The 20,156-nt window shown below is 39.6% G+C and overlaps 1 protein-coding gene across 9 annotated transcripts in view; it reads left to right on the forward strand.

The window, feature by feature from the left end:
- Lpp (LIM domain containing preferred translocation partner in lipoma) overlaps positions 1 to 20,156 on the forward strand; it is a 590,384-nt gene that overhangs the window by 141,590 nt on the left and 428,638 nt on the right. For 8 of the 9 annotated variants that reach the window (XM_031363533.1, XM_031363538.1, XM_031363539.1 and 5 more), the window contains one exon: positions 17,661 to 17,726. The exons of the other annotated variant lie outside the window; for it this stretch is intronic. The gene's annotated coding sequence lies outside the window, so the exon portion shown is untranslated. The remainder of the gene's footprint in view (positions 1 to 17,660; positions 17,727 to 20,156) is intronic. 9 annotated transcript variants of the gene reach the window in all.

A 20,156-nucleotide genomic window follows, 5' to 3' on the forward strand; every position in this document is an offset into this window, starting at 1 on the left:
CTCAAAACAGGGATACTAGTTTTACAGCCTCTGCAGTGGGGACAAAAACAACTGGACATACAGAATACCAGTAAATCTGTCAATATGTTGCCTAAGTGTTTTTCTGTTGAGAAGTTCTTTTTAATAAGACAGGATCAAAATGGGTAAAAGAGGTTTTCACAATGCTTTACGGATCTTTATACATTGAACCTTCATAGTCTTGTTGGACTTTTCCTACCTTGTGCTATTTTCCAAGGATGCACATAGGCTTGGCAAGAAGGAAGAGTGGTGATTAGAGTTAGATCAAGAAATAACATGGTTTCTGAGTCACAAAAGGCCTCGGTAAAAACCCAAGTCTCAACCCTGATGCTGTCTGCGTCTGTGGGTTGACTGCCTCTTTGTCTGTACCCCTTAGTCTCGTTTGCTTTCCTCATCTTTATGTGTGGCATGGAACAATTTTATAACCATGGCAATTTGCCATCACAATGCCCTGTAGGCTTCTGGTCCTAAGGTGTTCAATGAAATCTGAATATGTCTGAATCATGAAAACGATTATAAAATTTATCTCTTCATCTTCAGCAGATGCTGTGCTCTGCTTGTAGGCTGGGAGGGGAAAGGCAGTAGAGAATTGGAGATGTGCTATCCAGTGTAACAGCAACTGTTGCCACGAGCTCTCCCTGAGTACTTGAAATTTGGCTAGTATTACACGTTTAAAGGATGATATTTTGGATATATTTGTGAAATAAACTTTTAACATTTTTAAAAGGTACTAGAGATTTTTAAAATCATGTGAATGGCTTGTATCCTGTGTCTGTTGAACAGTGCTTGGTCAGAGCCTGAGGAGAATACAGAGCATAGGAAAGTGACCTGTGTTCTTATTCTGAGTTCTAATGATATTGCCATTGGAAGGGAAAGCTTCAACAGTCATAATTTTCATTAAAAATATTCTGATTTAGGAGAATTGGCTGCTTTTATATTATTGCTTGGACTGGAGAAGAATCTGGCATTTGGTATTTTCATAATTGAGAACATAACTTGCTGACTTAAAAAAAAAATCAAAACACTTTGTGCTTGGCCCCAGGGATCAGATTTTGGCTTTTTGAAAGAAGGGACTGAGACTTTTTCTCTTGCTAGGATCCTTGCCACTGCCCAGAGGTCCACACACATGCATTCAAGGTAACCTGCTGGCTTGTTGATAAGCTAAAATACTTCGAAAACGAGAATATTTTGTGACACTACCCAATATTTACTGGGAAAGAGAAATACCTACCATTAGGGAAGGTAACTCATTTTTTTTTAAAGACAGCTACCAAAAATAAAGAACATAGATGCCAGTGTTTCTTTACTTCTTGATTGAATTACTATTTTCATCAAGTGTCCCCATCAGCTCAGCTCCTGATAAAGAATCCTTTAAAATACATAACCTCACACCCGCTCTGGGTGAAGGAGGCAGGAAAGGATACCGCCTGCACACATCAGCTCTCACCTCTGCTCAGATGTTCTACCTGAGCCTCCAGTCTAGATTATTCTCTGTTCTCCTGTTCTTTGATCCTTTGTATGTTTATCGTTGGAGGATGTGGGGTAATAGTGGAAGACCCAGCTTGATCTTAGACTAAATCGATGTTTTCCGCTCGTTATTTTATTATTATTATTTTATTTTATAATGAGCCAAGTGTTCTCTGAACTAGAGGTCCTCAATCTTTAATTATATACCTCTACTTGACTCTTTCTCATGTAGTGTGGAGCCTAGTACTTGGTGAGGGACCAAGTTTACTATAATATTATTTTTGTCAGTGAATTCAAGAGCTGTTGTGATTCAACTAAGGGTACCCTGAAACCAGACACAGTGTGGTCTTGTTCAGAGGCCATCCTTCCAGAATCTATGTCAGCCCCATTGCTTTGTAATTCTTCTCATGCACGGCCTCACCTTCAGTAGTACTTGAAGCCTTGATTCTCCTGTAGAACAGAATGGAAGATGCTGGTATTCCTGTGAGTCGCAATGCTCAAGACCCTTGTTTGCTTCTAGGATCTGCTATTTGCTATTTGTGTTGTCCCTGCTGGCAAGCTGTTCTTTGCCACTGAGCATTCATTTCTTCATCTGTCTGAGTTGGCCAGTATCTTCTTCCTTGCAAAAGGGTTGCCAATCCTTAAAGTATATAGGATACCTGTCTCATGCCGATACATGGAGTCTATAAACACTAAATTAATAGGTTTTTTTCCACACATGTCTGATTTTGCTGGTCATAGGCCAATAACCCTCTTCTGTCCTCACTTTGGAGGAGGGAGGGAAGGGCATTGGAGTGGTTGTGTGGTAAAATCCACTTTAATTCTAGCTGTGAGAAAAAGATCAGTGAAAATGTGGTAAGCAATTGCTTCTAAAAAGCTTGGACTAAAAGCACTTGATGGATCTGTGCTGGCTTCCCGGTAGACTCATCTCAGCACTGCCTGCATAGCACAATTAATAGTTATTACTTGAGAAGGAACAAATAAAAGAGAGAGAGAGAGAGAGAGAGAGAGAGAGAGAGAGAGAGAGAGAGAGAGAGAGAGGGAGGGGCGTAAGAACACGGGAGAGCAGACATAAAAACATCCTTTCATCTTCTTGAGATGTCTCCTTTGTCAGACCTATGGAGCCATACCTTTGAATCATCCTGGGAAAACACAGCGTGGGGGACTAGAGAGTAGATCTTGCTGCTCATTTCTCACCCACTTCCTATGCTGGGGAGAACCATTTAAGCTCATCCTTCTTGCGTGCTGATATCTTGTCAATATCTCTTGCCATTCACCATGCATCTTCAAAAGTGAGGGTCCCTTTCTCATATCCTTGCAGCAAACATACCACTATGTAGAGGCACAATTATTTCTTGGCAGAAAATGTTATGAAATTTGAAGTTATGTGTGGGGCGTGAAAGTGCCTGGTGCCAGTAGAATGGGGGCTTCAGCAGCCTTGATGAGTATAGAGAACGGGCTATGCAATACTCAAGCTATGTTCTAGGTATGAAATTAATCCCAGCTTCCTCTAGAGCAGCTGCTCCACCTTTAGTCCATCCCTCCACTGCTACTAGAGTCTGTGCATAAGAATTTATCAGGTGCGGTCTTGAAAAATCTCGGGTACAGTGAAAAGGAAGCCGGGCTTCAAAACTTAGTGTCACAAGTGAGCATGTCATTGGCCCCTAAATTCAGTGTGCTAGGCAGAGTGCAAAAGAAGCTCATGACTTTAGTGTTCCCTGATAAAGGAGTCTGACTGATACAGATGTGATTCCAAATGTTATGTAATGTCTGTGAGCATCAGCTTGCCATTTGTTAAATAAAAGTGAAGTTCTTGTCAGATTAGAAGACAGCACATAAAACTGGCAGAAAATAAGCACTCAACAAATGACTGTTGTTTTTGTTATCTATAACCATAACCATTTCCCATGGCTCTAAACTTTTATGTAGATCAAATATTCATTGTGAAAGTATTCTGCCCTGGATAGAACCTATATACTGGTATAGTAATAAAGTGTCATTAAAGTGCAGAACCAATATTTCCACAGTTTAATAATTCTATTCACAGAATTTTTCCTTTAGCTTTGAATTGTTACTATATCCTGATTTTGTTTTAATAGTCTGCTTGTGACTACTGTAATTTAAATTCGTGTTCCTTAGCACTATAATGGTGGTCAGTTTCTGTACTTCCTTAGGCAGTTGTCCGAGTATGACCCACAGAGCAGTAATAAAACCTGAGTCCTTGCTAGGAAGGCCATTTGTTAATCCTCACCCAGACTTGCTGGTTGGCTCATGGGTCACCCAAACCATTATTTTAGCTATGACAGTAGACCTGCTGTGGCCTTTTTGGAGTGCATTGTATTAACACAGCTTTCCCTTGGAAAACACATAATGGATTTTCTTGTGTGTAGAAACATTTTAGGAATGTTTTTATGACCTGTATGACCCTAGGGGATGCACTCACTCTCGCTTCTCGAAATTTTACTCAGTGAGCTCTAGACACACATGTTTGACCATGGCTCAGTGTACAAATCAAGGTTGTTTTTACCTGATTTTTTATTTTAGACAACACTGATGTAGAATTATGATGCAAGGACCTCATGCCGTATCCTTACAGAGACCACCCATAATTTTGTGTTGAAACAGTGTGAGTTCCCTTGATTTTCTTCTATCGTCTTATTTTCATAATCTGTGACGTGCATATGGTTCTCTGAATGCACAATTAGTATTGGATGTTTTGTTTGTGTTGTTCACTTTGCAAACTTTTATAACATGGAGGACTTTCTACCATATATGCTATATTCTGTGCAGTAAACAGATGATCAATGAACTTGACTGTTTCATTCTCAGTAATAGATTGGTAATCTATATTTTTATCTTCCTCTTGTCTTAGGATGTCAGATCTTTCAGGGTAGGACCCCTGTCTGCTAATTACATCTATACCCTAGCTTATAGAAAATCCCCTACCTTGCTTAGGAAATGGTTGGATCCAAGAGAATGCCACTTGAAACAGATCTATAAGAAACAGAATCTCTCTCATCACTGATTCTAGGTATATCTTGGAGAAAACATCACCTTTTTTCTTCTCTTTAGTCTAATAGAGGAATGAGTGTTGAGGTCTGTTCTAGGACTAGTTTTTCTGCCTCTGGTTACAGATGAAGATCCTGGATTTACCTGACTGATCTTGGTGGGAGGTTCTTGAGTGGTACTTGGTTGGGAACAAACACTCTCTATACCTCTAGTTGGATGTTCGGTGTGGCTAGAAATATCAGACCTTCTGACTTTTACGTTCGTTTTGCGCACATTGGTGATGTGCGTATAAGAACCTTTTATTATTATGGACTTAGCCAGCAGTAACCATGGTGAGTAGACCCATCACACAGCATTTTTTTCTGAGTCAGTTTAAAATGCTGACAATTAAATATACCGTACTCTTTTAAGCAATCCATCAGTCTCCCCTGTTGTCATGGTGACCGGAGTATATTTAGAAATGTGACAAGTACACTGAGTTCAATTGCACTTTTGCCAAAACATAGTTTTGCAGCTAAAATTGAATTTCCTGATTGAAGATCCAAAGGCTGTTAAGGGGGATGATCGTTTCCATACATTAGTCTACAAGTCTAATGTATCATCCTGTTAAATCAGCCCTTGAGGCCCCATCATGCTATGGAGGTAATGCTAGCTGAAGTGATTTTACTTTCAGTTAATGAGGAAAAGTCAAATAAAGGGGTCGCTGTGCTTTTTTCTTTACAATTGAAATTACACCTGAGTAATATAATTACTTTAATGATTACCTCCCTTTGTATTTATCTGTGAATTCTGTGTGACTTTTGTAGAGTCTTTTCTCCAGTATTGTGTTTCTAATCTAGGAAATTTATCAGGGTTTTTGTCCTCACTTTTCTGCTTATAACCTATTCTTAGAAAAATGAGAACATCTTTTTGTCTTTGGCTCTGACCTTGGATATAGAGGCATCCTTACGTTCCTTTATCTTATTCTTTTTGGATTTAAAAAGAAGTATAGGGGTGTTGTTGAAGAAGACATTTTCAGTCAAAGGAAAAAGGAAAAAAGTTCTGTCTTCTCTATGAACTTGGCTAGATCTTCATTTCCTTTTCTTCTCTTCTCTTGTCAGTGCAGGCCTGAGCACGACCATGGTTCTACGCTCCTTGCTCTCTAGACCATAGCAGCGGTGGAACAGATGTAGTTCCTGGGTCATTGTCACAGTCCTGGTTTCATTCCTGGCTAAAGTTTAAGTCTTGGGCTCTTGAGTTGAGAAATCACTGCTCCTGGACCATCTCTTGGAATATTTTTGTTCCATAAAGTAGTGGGTTTCTTTTCTATATCTAACTCAGTTTGTCCAGAATTGGAGCAAATTTTGAACCTATGATTATATATAACTAGATAGTCTTGATCTGTTTTGAGAACATTGCATATAAGCTTTCTTGGTAAGAAATATTTAGATAAAATAGCAATGGGCATGATACGTGAGTGTTTCCACACTGGCTTTCTTGGATATTCATTGACTCTGCATTGCCTCTTACAAGGCATCTTTAACATTCTTACTTTACAATAAGAAAGCAGGCTCTAAATCGTGAACAAGAGTATAGCTAAATTAATAGTGGCAACTGGATTCTGATCAGGGTATACTTGTAACGAGTGCTTCTGGTAAGATAAACAGTGTAGATAGATAGTTTTACCAAGCAATGGTCTAGTGCATAGGGAGTTTGTATAGAGTTGTTGTTTTAGAGGATCTGTGAAATAGCAGTTCCCTAAGGATGAACAGGTAGCAAGTATTTCTCTCCTCCTGGCTTTAGAACCTAAAGAGATATACTCATCAAGGAGAGAGCTTAAATCCCACCTACTCCAGTGATTTCATCCTGAATTCCCTTAAACTAATAAAAAATGAACTTCTATTCAACTATGTTATAGCTAACATTATCTCTCATATTAGAAATTTAAAATGAGAAAAAAATATGAAAGCGTTCATATGAGAAAGTACATGTCAAAAGAAGCATGTGTGGGTTACATTTCACCTCCCCTTTTTCTTGTGTGTGTGGTGTGTCTATATGTGTATTTGTTTACGTGTATGCATGTGTGAATGCTCATGCCTGCATGTACACATGCCTAAAACAAAACCAAAATGGAATTATGGGTTTTCTTTTCTTCTTTGATCCTCTACCAAAGTTTATCTTGATAATCACTGAAATCTGATAATTTCTTAAACATTAGTCCTGACGTGGAATCTGCAATCATCATAGGACTTGCATATTACCTGTGTTGAAACTCACTGCCTACTCACATTGGGTCTCTGGGGAGTCTGTGACATCATGTTTCTGTCACCTTGGAGCTGCAGCTTCAGCGGATAGTGCGGGTCTACAGAGGCTGTCTGTGTTTCATTCTCTGTAACAAAAGCGGTTGTTGTGAATTTCACCAGCAATTTTATTGAAAAAAAAAAAAAAACAGAAGAATCAGGTGCACAGTAGTATGCTTCAGATGTCCAGAATTCTGATTTTCTTTATAACTTGAATCATTATTAAAAACAAATGTTACTGATTGTTTTTCTCAAAATGATAGGCTTTCTTGGTTTATCCTTTAAAAATCATCTATCAAAACACAGGCTTTAAAGACCCTGAGTTTGTTCATCATTGTTTCAGGTTCTGTGGAGTGGTCTGCTTGCATCTCAAGGCCATCACACTGGGATAGGGTTATAAATCACATAATTATATATAACAGAATTGTATGTATATATATCCATATGAATATATTTTTATATATAATATTACATATAATTTATATAACAATGCAATGTTTTATGTATGTGTTTATACTTGTATTTAAGAAGGTGGTTAGGATATTTATTGGCATTAGGGAAAGGATTTCTTTAAATGAGAAAGTGAACACTTCGCATTCAAGTCTCACGATTTTATAAAAACAAAACCAAACAAACTGAACTCAAATTCTCCATCTGTAGAGTTTTATCTGAAGATAATAAAGCAAAGGCGGGGAGGGGCAGCTGACTTCAACACCATAGAGTTTAGGGCATGATACGCTATCAGAACCCAGAGCAGTACACAACTGCTTGCTTCTTGCTGTCTCCCAAGATGCAGTCATTTAGTTATGAGTCCAGATTCTAAGCACTTCCAAGAATGCAGTGGCGATTCTCCCCATCCTGTACTTGAGAGCAGCTGTGAGAAGACTTGCTGGGCTTCCACATCAGAGTTGTACTCCAGCATGTGCTGCTTGATCTTGGATCAGTCCACCCAAACAACAAAGTCTTCCATGTTGTGTGTGCAAGACACGAGGGCAGGATCAGTGAGTACATCTCAGCCCATGCATGTGTGATCCTGCTCCACAGGAGCCTGGAGGTGCTGCACTGTGCACAGTAGTCAGGAGGCAGCAGCGAGGAGAAGTAGTCATAGAATTCTACTGAGCCATGGGCACCAGGCCGTGAGCATACAGCTTGTCCAGCACTGCTGCTGAGACACGCTTGTGAAATGCGATTAGTTTTGAGTTTTAGCATAGATGCCGTGTTGATACTTGACATTTCCTCAGAGTATTAACTAGGATTTGGAGATAGTAACATTAATATTATATATCAACAATAGAGTCTTATGTACAATTGCTTCTGTGCCCAACAAAAAATATTAAGTGCAGTGACTATATGCTGTTACTGTCATGGGTCATGATAAAATCTGGTACTAATGGGCGCTTTTACCCATGACCAATAGTCATACCAATACATAGTTGGTACAAATGCCAGTTAACACAGTGAGGAAGGTTAATTGTACCTTAGTGCTATTCTAAAAACAGCTTTGAACTTGGAGACTCCTGCTAAGTTCTTGGGGTCTCCTATACAGTCATGGACCCCTCCATTGCTTGCTTACTTTACCAATATTAAAGACAAACTAGAGCAGCTTCTACATGCTAGACAAGTGCTCTACCACTGAACATGTTCTAGCACATTTTATTTAGTTTATAATGTGCATGTAATGATTTTGCAGAATTATGGGGTGGGGTGTCATGTTTTGACATGTATATAATATGATTGAGTGAGGTAGTTGTATTTCTTTTACCTCAAAAGCTCCACTTTTCTTGGGGTATAATATTTATAATTCTCTCATCTCCTTTCTGTGCCCCCCTCTTTTCATTCTCTCCTTCCCGCACTCTCCCCAGAGTCAGTCTCAGTTACTTTGTGGGTTCTTCTTTTTACCTCCTTTTATACCCTCCCATTCCACCCCTTATCATTACATAGGAGAGAAAGAAGGATAGAGGGGGAGGGGGAGGTGGATGTGTTGAGGGGAGGAGGGAGGGAGGCAGAGAGAGAGAAAGAGAGGGAGAGAGGGAGAGAGGGAGAGAGAGAGGTCTTTGATCTAATTGCTTTCCTTTTGTTTCCTCTTTGAGCACTACTACTACTAACAAACCACAGCCAATCCACTTGAACATCCACCACTACCAACCCCGCCTATTGGGACTCGAGCAATTATCTGGGACTCTGAAAAGTTCCCAGAATTCCAAATCACAGAAACTATCTTCAGCTTACCAAACCATGCCTCTGCTAGAGCACGAGGCAAATCATAATAGTCAGCTGCTGAAGTATCTGAAGCAACCCCATAGCCCCACACTTGAGATGAAAACATAATCACATTCCTATAATATTTCTGTTTTTGAAAGAGACCCAAATTCTAGAATTGTCACTATACCTCACATTTATTTCCTCATTTTTTGAGGAGAGTGTAGTTGCTTAATAAAGTTTCCTTTTTTTTTTTTTTCTCTTTTAGCTATGGTTATTATTTTCTGTGATCTCTTTGTCTCCTTGTTTAGCGAAACTTAGACTGTGATACTCGAAAGCAGGAATATGGTAGAACTAGACGCAGCTACTGCTGTATGTCTCCCTGTATTTCACTTCTGCTTTAGGGTAGCTTTGGGGAGCACTGGCCCTTGCTAGTTCTGCTGCTGTCTGGGATGTATGTGGATGAATTTTGTAAAGTATAAGGGGGCTTGCAGCTTTTCAAATGAATTGGTCTTAACTTCAGAGGAACTGAATGCTGTGTCTCAGGTCCACTTGCCATCCAGCATTTGCTCACTCTCTTCCCATTGTTAGCATTCTGTTATTATGAACCTTTCTTGATTCTTCTTCTGTGTACCTTTTGGGCACCCTGAAGTGTGATCTGATTGAATTGTAGGTTACCCTTGTGAGTTAGAACTTGTGCAGTTCTACGGTTTTGGTGACTGACTTCTGTACATTGTCTGGGATTACGTGGTTCCTTTCTGCCTTCCTGTTATTGGGTAGGATCTTGCATTGTTTATCTGAAAAATTAGGAAGGACAGTAGGGTGTTCTACTTCTTGATGGATGACAGGAATTTGTGGCTTTGTTGGATGGTTTTTACCCAGAAATGTTCTTTAGAAGCCATCCTTCAATGTTTTAACCAGGGATTTATCTGTGCTCCTGTTTTTCTCCCATGGTTGAGCTGCTCAGTATCTGCAACAAGACCCTCAATGCCCATTCTTCACTGCAGACTCCCCACTGTGTCCATGATGGTAGCACAGGTGAAGTCACTCACAGATGGCTCTCCTCATGGCTCCTCCCATGTCTGACCCCTCCATGACAAATGTAAGCTCTGGAGGCAACTGTTCTGTTCTCCCGCGGACAGCCTGGCATTTGTTGATGTTCACTGCATTGTTCTGAAACTGAGTTTCCCATTATTGCAGCCTTAGTGTTCTGATGGTCATGCTGTGGAGACATGGACACCGGACACATCCCCAGGGCCAGCTTCAGTTTCCCCTGGCCATTTCCTCCAAGACATCCCTGTCACCAGCATTTCCCTCTCAAGTGGATAAACAGTGCTTTCCCTTATCTGTGTTTGCTCCTGCATTTCTTTGTGCTGTCCAACTCCTAGGCCTCTTTCAGGCCCTCCTGTCTTTGTTCTTGTCACACATTTCCAGTACCAAACTCACTTCCTAGGCTTATGAACTTATTTAGGTTACCTCACCTTTAGCTTTAAAGACATTTTTTTCCTGTTTTTCTGTTTTTTATTGTTGTTGTTGTTTCTGTTTCTTTATTTACTTTTCATACCAATTGTAGCCCCTCTCCCAGTCTGCCCCTCACATGGTCCCTCTTCTCACCTGCCTCCTCTTCTCCTCTGACTAGTGGCAGGATACCAGCCCACCCTGGCATATCAAGTCACTTCAGGACTAGACATATTGTCTCCCACTGAGGCCAGACAAGGTAGCTCAGTTAGGGGAACAGGATCCATAGGCAGCCAACAGAGTCAGAGACAGTCCCTGCTGCAGCTGTTGAGGACCTGCATCAAGACCAAGCTATACATCTGCTACATTTTTTCGTGGAGCCAGGTGGGGTGCACCCTGTGTATGCTCTTTGGTTGGTGGTCCTGTCTCTTGGAGCTCCCAAGAGTCCATGTTAGGTGACTCAGTTGGTCTTCTTCTAGAGTCCCTAGCCCTTCCAGGTCCCTCAATCCTTCCCCTATCTCTTCCATAAGATGAACAGGGCTCCAACTAAAGTTTGGCTATGGATAATTATATCGGTGTTGGCCTGTGTGTGCACCATGCACATACTTAATGTTCCCTATGTGCACCACATGAATATTTAGGGCCCTGAGAGTATCAGAAGAGGGAGTTGGATCCCCTGGGATGGGAAGTACATAATCATCTGATTATGAATGTCAGTCTTCAATGTTAGTCCCATCCTGGGAAACATGTCCTTTGTAAGAGCAACAAAAATAGCAGTGGCTTCCAAGAACATTTTGAAGAATGAATGTATTTAAAATATCCAACCCTGTTTTGAAACTTTTATAAGATATTACTTCATCAAATTTAACTTAGTTTGAAAATTTCAAGTGCAATTTGTTTCATTTTTAAATTTGTTAGGTATATTTGTAACATCAGAGGTACATATAGTAAAAGACTGTTACAGTCGCACACATCAGTGTATCTATCATGTCTCAATCTTGGGTGACAAAGGCAACTGTAGGCTCTTTAGAAGAGGACTGTCTCTAGTTCTGTTCCCATAAAGGGTCCTTTATGTCACTGACTTGTTCACTCTGCATATTTGTTGCATTGTATTTTTCAGATAGACATCCCCATTTCCCTCCTAGGCCCTAGCACCCCAACCCTGTCAACCATTTTATGTATTATACACATTACCCTTTTGCTAGATTAGTTGTTTTGCCTTCGACCTTTGCAGCAGTTTTGCTCTTTTTTAAAACATTCTTACACTTGGTTGTCAGAATGTATTATTTCAGGAGTTCTCCTCCTTCCGTGTCTCTTCCATTCCCTTCTGTGGACAATTTTACTAGACAGCAATGAAAAACGTGCAGACACTCCAGGATCACCAGGATCACTTCCTTTTCTATTTTGCACCTCGAGCTTAATAACTCCACAAATACTGTTTTCCTAGTCATGAAATTTCTCAATGGCTCACATTTTTAATAATTACCTTCATGGTCTTCATGAAAAAAATAATGTCCACTCCTTATTCAAGTTTCACTGGTGACTGTCTGCCTCATTGTGAGTATCTTTATTCCTAATGGATCCCTAATCTAACACTCAAGTTGTAGATTTACTTTTACATTACTAGTTTTACAAATTAAACATTTAATTACTTTTATCATTATTTTTTGGAGACAGGCTTTCACTGTGTAGCCTGGCTGGTCTAGAGTTGCTTGTTATGTAGACCAGGGTGGCCCCAAACTCACAGAGATCCACCTGCTTTTGCTTCCTGAATGCTGGACTGACCTGCCCAGCAAATTTTAGTTCACACATTTTCTATATACATTGTATAGGACATGCATTGAATTAGGTGTAGTTATTCATTTGTATATCTTTTTGCAATAAAACAATGTCATTCCAGATACCTTCCTCTGTTTTTTTAACAAAGACTTGAATTGGGATTCAAGAAACTAAGTTTGTTAAATCTCTTAAGGGTGTGTGATCAGTCAGAAGTGACTGACCAATATAGTATTAGTGGTCTACAAGTGAAACTGTGTACTGTGGTAGTCTTCTATTTAATGAGCTAGCGTAGTGGCATCGTTTTGTAATTCCAGTTCTTGGGGGCAGAGGCAGCAAGGTCACTAGTTTCAGGCTGGTCAAGGTTCTTAGCCTAAGGAAAAAAGCAAGAGATTTTGCTTCAGAAGAAAAATGAAGTAAATTTGCACAAAAATGGCATATTAATGATATTAATTGGGTAATTCAAGACTCAAAGATAAAAACACATATCTTTTATCTTTAGTTTAAATATCTGAAGACATGCAGAGCCTAGCCTATAGTTTTTATGTGTTTACCAGAGTATAAAGAAGAGTAGTAATGGGGAAGATGGTGCTGTGGACAGGATGCCAGGGCATAAGAGTGGAAAGCAGAGGATAAGGGGAGTCAGGGCATGAGGGAGAAGACAAGGGGAGCATAAACTAAGACAAGTTTTGTTTGAAGATGCCATAATGAGACATGCTGTGAATGTTAAGTAAATAGTAATGATAAATTACAAAGAACTGACTCATCAAACCTCATCAGAGTATCTGAATAACTTTACATTAAGGGGACACTTGAAGTTGAGTAGATCTTGAATCTGCTAGGAACTGACACATTACATACTAAGAGTTGGTTAAATTTGGTTCTAAAGCTGCTCCCTTTTAAGACCTAACCCCTATGTTTGTTATGTCCAGCCCCCCGTTCTCTTCCCCCCATTGCCTGCATCTGGCTTCCTTCCTTCTGTTTAGTTCAGGAGCCTTCTGAAGGGCAAGTAACATTCATGTATGCTGCTATTATGTGCTCACTTTGGGTCCCGATTATTATGATATCAATGTGTGTTTCTATTTCTGGGTAGGAATAATGTCAGTGTATTCATATCATCTCCTGCCAGAATGCCTTACAGAGCATTTTCCTGTCATTTCATTTACTTCCTGTAAAAGAGTTTAGTGCTTGAAGGTTTCCTAAGTGTGTTTGAAACACTGTTTTTGATAGATATTAGCACTGAATAATTATGTCTGGAGGGTTTAACACTATATTTTCCCTTCTCTTCTGGGTAACTGTGGTGCATTGCTTAGTTCCCATAGCTCATGAGACCAGACCTGTTCATCACTAGGTGACTACTTACTTTGCTGGGCCTGGAGAGGTGGCTCAATGTTTGCTGCCTTTCTAGAGGACCTGGATTAGATTCCCTGCACCCACGTGGCATCTCAAAGCTGTCTGTAACCCTAGTTCCAAAGGGTCTGATGCCCTTTTCTCGCCTCTGGGCATTAGATACACATATCACATATGGTGCACAGGCATATGTGGAGCCAAAACGCCTGTACACAGTAAAGAACATTAAGGAAACAAATAGAAATTCTCTTGTTGTTCTGTGTCTCAGCCTTGCTTCTGTCACATGCAAAGATTTCTACGATTACTAATGACACCAGTCACACCTCCCTTAGTTGCTCTGATTAATCTTCATGGAAACCATCTATCTAAGTGTTAACAGTTATCAATATGAAATGCAACTTCCAAGTAGCCAGGTTATTATTTATTTATTATCCATTATATTACACTAAGCTATATTATTTAAGGCAAGCTGATTTTTATTTATTTCTTCCTAATCTGTCTCTCAGATATTCTGAGATAGCTACACCTTTTCCTGTCCCTGGGCAGGCACTGTTCACTGTTGTTCTGAGAGTGCTAGTTGATGAAGCTTCTTTTTCAAGATAGTCTTGGCTGTTTAACGTCCAGTGCTGTAGGTGTGAAAGTAACTTAAATTTCTCGTCAGGATTCCTCGTGTCTCCCATTGAATTTCTAGATTTGTCCATCGTAGGCCCTCTTAAAAACATATTATGAAATTGTGGATTACCTGTAGGCCAAAGCAATTTTACTTTAAAAAAATTCTTGATTAATTTAAACATAATCAGCCAGGATGTCAGATGATTTCACTGTTTCTGATCGATGCTGACAGGTGAGGAAATTAAAATCAGGGAGGGAAGCAATTAAAAACTGACAAACATTACTTTAATGAGACAACCAGATCATTTTTAAGCCATGGGATATGCTGTATTCTTGATAGGGGTCTTAGAATGGTGGCGACCGTGCAGGCAGGAATCACTTCAGTTTTGACGGTCAGAGTTAGGGTTGCCCATAGTTGTCCTCTATTGCATTTTCCTGAGCTAACATCTCAGTTACCTCTGGGGACAGAATTCCACATTTAATATCATAACATCATTTACTTTAAATAAATCTCACTATAAGTAATCTTTTTGCCATTTGAACTTTATGAAAGTAAAAAGAAATGTAGAAGAAATAGTTTTTGGTCTTCTCTAAGTGGATGATAGACAGTCATAGTTCAGGCTTCTGACAAGAGAAATAAAAAAAATGTATCTTTCCTCACAAGCCCTAGCTATTAGGTTGGGAATGAATTCCAAAGGAGGCCAGATCTCCGTTCTCTGCTTTTATGGTTCTTGGCTTGTCGGTGTTCCTTGTTCAGAATGTCTGGGATGAAGGGCTAAATTTATGTCAGCAGAATTGTTTTTCCTACAATGCTTTGTTGTATTGCTCATTTGTTAGACTTTTTGTTGATAAGTTTTTGCATCATTACTTTAGGTTTTAAATTTTTTCTTGCTTGAAGTAGTAGATTCAAAGCATTGTTTGTGAAAAGCCTATTCAAATAGTCTGTTGTACACCATGGTCTGTGTTCCCCCACCAAACTATTCTTGTTGTCAAGCATTGTACCTGTCCCTCTCTGCTTCTTTTCACTGTAGGTTTTATGTATCTGCTTGGTTTTATTAGGATAAATAAAAAAATTTAATCATGCTCTTTTAGCTTCAGTTAGGTCCCGAGTCCTGCTTTACATAAATTCCAATTAATAGGTTGAGAATTTACAAGTCTGAGCTTGGATCTATAGATTGTTTTTGGCTGAAATTGCATCTGGAGAGGAGAACATTCTTCATGGGAGAGGGAAGGTAGTTTGAGAAATGATAAATCTCCTCCATGTTTGGGGTCAGCAGGCCTAAAATCCACAGAAGTAGTGAAGGGGATCTGCCTTCATTGCCAATGGCTGTCACCAGATTTACCAGTTGTCCTGTCTCCTCATGGCTTATCAAAGTTTCCCTGCCTTCTGAAACACATGGGAACCGTTGAGGACATGTAACACTCGGGCCACATGCTGGGGCACCAACACATGCTGCTGCAGTGTTTGGAAGGCTTCAATTTTTCTGTGACCTGTGAGGACAGTTTTGGGTAAAAGCGAGTCTGAAAGTCCCTGCTGCTGCATCAGAGTTTTTCTCAGTGGCTTGTGTTCCAGCACTTGGCTTATGGGCGCTGCATCCGTGAAGTGTCACTTCGTGATAACCTAGCACGAACACTGGCTCTGTTGGTCATGTGTCACTTTGTGCTGAGTCCACAGATGCCAAGTTCTTTATGCTTTCCTTTCACCTGTGGTGAGGCATAATTCTAAACTAGAGTGTGTTTCTGGTTATTTTTTAAATTGGTATATGTTATGTATTTCTACCATTAGTATATATTATTTGTACACAAGACAGGTTTTCATCATGAACTTTGCATGGTGTATACAATGTACTTTAGTCCTCTTCATTTGTACTTCATTTACTCCTGGCCCCTTTTGCTTTCCTACCAGTCCTCCACTCCTCTCAAGTGGGACTCTTTTTAACTTTCATGTCTCCCTTCCTCCTACTTTCTCTTCTTCTTTCCTCCTGTTCTCTCCCTCCTTTCCCTTTTCTCCTCCTAAAATCATTACTCTTCATTCTGCATATGAGAGAAAATAGGAGATATTTATTTTTCTGAGTTTTGCATTCTTTGCTTAATTGCAATTGCAATTTCTGATTTACATACTTGTTTTCCAGTCCCTGAAGTCTCTTTCTCTAATCAGGCGGCTTCTCACCTCATATAAGAGGCAAGTGCTTGGTATGAAATTTTAAGGTTAAATTTTTATCTGCTCTGTGTTAATTCTGTGACCTTTGAAACCTGGTGCTAGATTTGTAAAATTGGAGCAATGAGGATTCATTGAGCATATAATAAAGATGATTTAGGATGTAATGAGGGTGGTATTCTCTAGACTACAAAATAAAGTATAATGTTAAAGGATGGTTAAGGGGGAGGAGATGAGTTTTTGGCAGGGCATCTTATCAACCATGTTTTTCTAATGCATTTTGAATGAATTATGAAAACTGGACATTTTAGCGAGCACTTTTCTGTCCATCTGTGTAAAATATCAAACAAGTTCCCTGTGTTCTAGCCATTCTGTCAGCAGCTCTATCTCCTTGAGCCTAAGGCAGTGCCCTTGGCACCAACTTGAAAATGTGGCTAGCCGGGAGCTAAAACTCTGCCTTTCGTTTTGCGGCTTTGGGAGGAGAATTGATTCTCTAATCTTATTTTCTATGAGTGTGCTCATGTGCATGTGTTTGTGTGTGTGTGCTGGGGCCACTTAAGAATGATATAAGTAATCTCATGATATTTGAAAACTAGGGCCACCGATCATAGAAATATACATATCAGAATATGTCCTACTAGTGTGGGTTTGGTTCATGAAAAGAAATGTTAGCATTTTGTACAACCCCTGTGGATTTAGAGGACAATCTCCCTGCCCCACCAAAGGGTTAGCTGAGGACAGGTTTTGACTAGGTAATATAGATAATCTTCATCCTCATATGAGGAAGTTGATGGAGAACTTTAATAATTTGCCCAAGGCCATTGGTACGAGGAAGAAAGGTGAACTGGCTCTAAATGCCATGTGCAGTTCCTGTTCCTCAGGCAGGCAGAGTACTGGTTTGACTTTAATATCCTCTTCTACCAAGACCAATAGGTCAAGTTAGTGAGCTGTGTTCGTTATCCTCATGGCCTAGGAGAAACTGAGGCAGAAAATGTAGGTCCCTAGGCCAATGTCAATGCCTCTGAACTCATGTTCTGCCACATATTACATCATACTATATAGTCTTAGGCAAGCCATCATTTCTGAACAATAAATGACCATTTTTCATGCTGAGTTTGTGAGATTCTTCACAAGAATTACCAGTTCTTATCCTCTCCTGTCCTTCTGTGAAGTTCTACCTCTCTCTGAAACGAATGGCATAATCTCTTCCTGTTTCTTTATCAGGTTCATGGGTGAACTGAGATAACGAATGTAGAAATGTTTTGCAAAGTGATGGATAAACGTGGACTCGGTGCCCAGTGCCCACAAGTAACTTCTGTCTGTTTAATTTACAGAGCTGAGCACATCGTCTGGCTGGGCCTGTGACCCTTGTCCATTCCAAAAGCTAAAAGCTGCTGGAGGTAAGAGAGGCCTGAGTCTTCCCAATCCTGTAAGGCTAATAGATGTCTGAGCTGTGGTGCTTGAGGTTGAGTCCCCGTGGAAGAGATACAGCAGTACTTTATGGTCAATAGACTCTGATTTACTTTTCCCTTTCAATTTCTATCTTTTTAGCACCTAAAATGTAAAAATCTGGATAGTTTGGGAAATTGACCTTTAATGGACATTTGAGAACCTGTAGTTTTGCGATACAGTAGGAAAGTTTTTTGCACAGTTCTTATCCTGTGATTGGGCAATGCGTGGCAGGCAGACTTCCCACCTTCTTTCCTCATGCTCCTTCTTAGAGTGTAGTTTTTACTAAAGTAGACTGCCAGAATTGTTTGGCTCTGAATGAAGAGTAGAATGCTTCTCTGTGTTAGCCATTGTGTCTTCTCTGCCTGATAAATCATCTAGCCCCGAACCACAGATTGCAGAGTTGCCTTGAGAAAAGAACACAAAGACTACGGTAGTCTTTCATAGTTTTGTGCCTCTCTGCTGGTGGAGTATCATAAAGGTCAGAGAGAGCATTACAGAGACCTTCCTCATGAGGTTACCTAGAAAATGGAGAGCGGTAGAAGAGAAAGGGGCATCATTAGTTCAACTCGTCTTTTCTTCCTTATAGACAACCTGCTGAGAGTTGCACTTTCCTGTGCTGCTGCTGTGTTCAGTGTGATCTGCCACTTTCTTTACTAATAGGTCAACATGATGCTCTGCTCTTAACTTGAGGCCTTGGAGTAGAAAGCTAAGATTGGATCATTTGGAATGCTGTAAACATTTGTTCTGTAGAACACTGTGTTAACTTCAGTGTACTATTTCAGTGATCATGAATTGCAAGCATGGCTTCACATAGTTCTTTAAAAAAACCTAAAATTGGTTGCTATTGCCCCATAATCTCAGAAATTATCAATTTATCATCAAATGGAAATTATAGTTTTAGGCTAATATGATTTTTAAAGCTAATATTTATCAATTATACTAAATGTGATGCAGGTGGGTGACATGAATTGAGAAACTTCTAGAATTAACAGATTTGTGAGTCAAGTTGGAATTATTTCTTATTCCTACAAAAGGAATTGCTATAAAGAAATGTATATTTAGAAATACAAGATATATATATATATATATATATATATATATATATATATATATATATATTTTGTTTTAGTGCTACTGTGTTATACAAAATGTCTTCACAAAAACTTGTTTCTGACATATTTTCATGGACAAATATGTCAAAAGAAAACATCCTAAAGGCATTTCTTGTTTTAGTTTTTGAATGTCCCTGTGACAAGTACTTGTAAGTCAGAAAGGAAGGGAGCCAACCTCCCCCCATTCTCTGACACTGATATAGTGCTACCTTTCAGGGGACCTGGCCCACTCACCCACCATCAACACCCCAACAAAGAAGTAGACTCCTCTTCTGTCCGTTGACTTTCCAGGATGAACCATGTGTCCAGCTAGGATGGTCAGAATGCTAAGACCACAGGGGATTTAAAACATGATCAGCGATCTAGAGTGCTATTCCTCCAGGGACTTCACGTATCACATACCTATTTCCTTAGTTTCCATTTATTCAATGCTGATACAATAAGCTTTCAGGGATCATTTAGTTAGCTGCATTCACTTTTCCACCGAAGTCTATCTCAAGACAAAGAGATATTTTAATTAAACCTTGTAAAGTTATAAAGAATACTCTTTAAAATAGGAAATTTAGTATCTCTCTTTCTCTCTCTCTACCTACTTATTTACTTATATGCCTATCTCTCCACCTATCTACCAACATCTGTGTACCCCATCTGTCTGTCTGTCTTTCTGTCTGTCTTTCTGTCTGTCTATGTATTGGTTTGTCAGTCATCTATCCAGCAATGTAATCCCGATCTTTTGGATTTATAAACTGGTGTGACCTAAAGGATAGAATGGTTTCAACCTTTGAGAGATGGAGAACTAAATATTCTGGGAGCATGAGATACACATGTAAAGCAGTCTTGTGGTAAAAATGGGTATTAGTGGGAATAATACCGAACAACAGTTTCAGTCCATAAGTAGACTTGACAGTATACATGTCAGCAGATATCAATGAGTGTAATCATTGTTTTCCCTCTGCTTTTGATCTTGATCCATCACTGTGGTGTGTTCCTTGTCTCATTTCCAAACCAAATCTATTTAAAGCTGCACTTCATGGGATTTGAAATCATACACCCTGTTTACTCTTAAAGAACATGAGGTATCATTTCCAAATAGTTGGTCTCTGTACTACAACAAGAGCTGACTTCTGGCCTCCTGTACACCATTGGCTGTCTCCATTTTCTACATGGTGACTCATTAGAGGAATAATACAAAATTAATTCTCATGGATTTATTTATATTGCCCTATGAAATGTTAATTTTCATTTTTGGGAAATTGCCTTGAATAA

The sequence above is a fragment of the Mastomys coucha genome, unplaced genomic scaffold (assembly GCF_008632895.1).
Source record: "Mastomys coucha isolate ucsf_1 unplaced genomic scaffold, UCSF_Mcou_1 pScaffold12, whole genome shotgun sequence".
Lineage (NCBI taxonomy): Eukaryota > Metazoa > Chordata > Mammalia > Rodentia > Muridae > Mastomys > Mastomys coucha.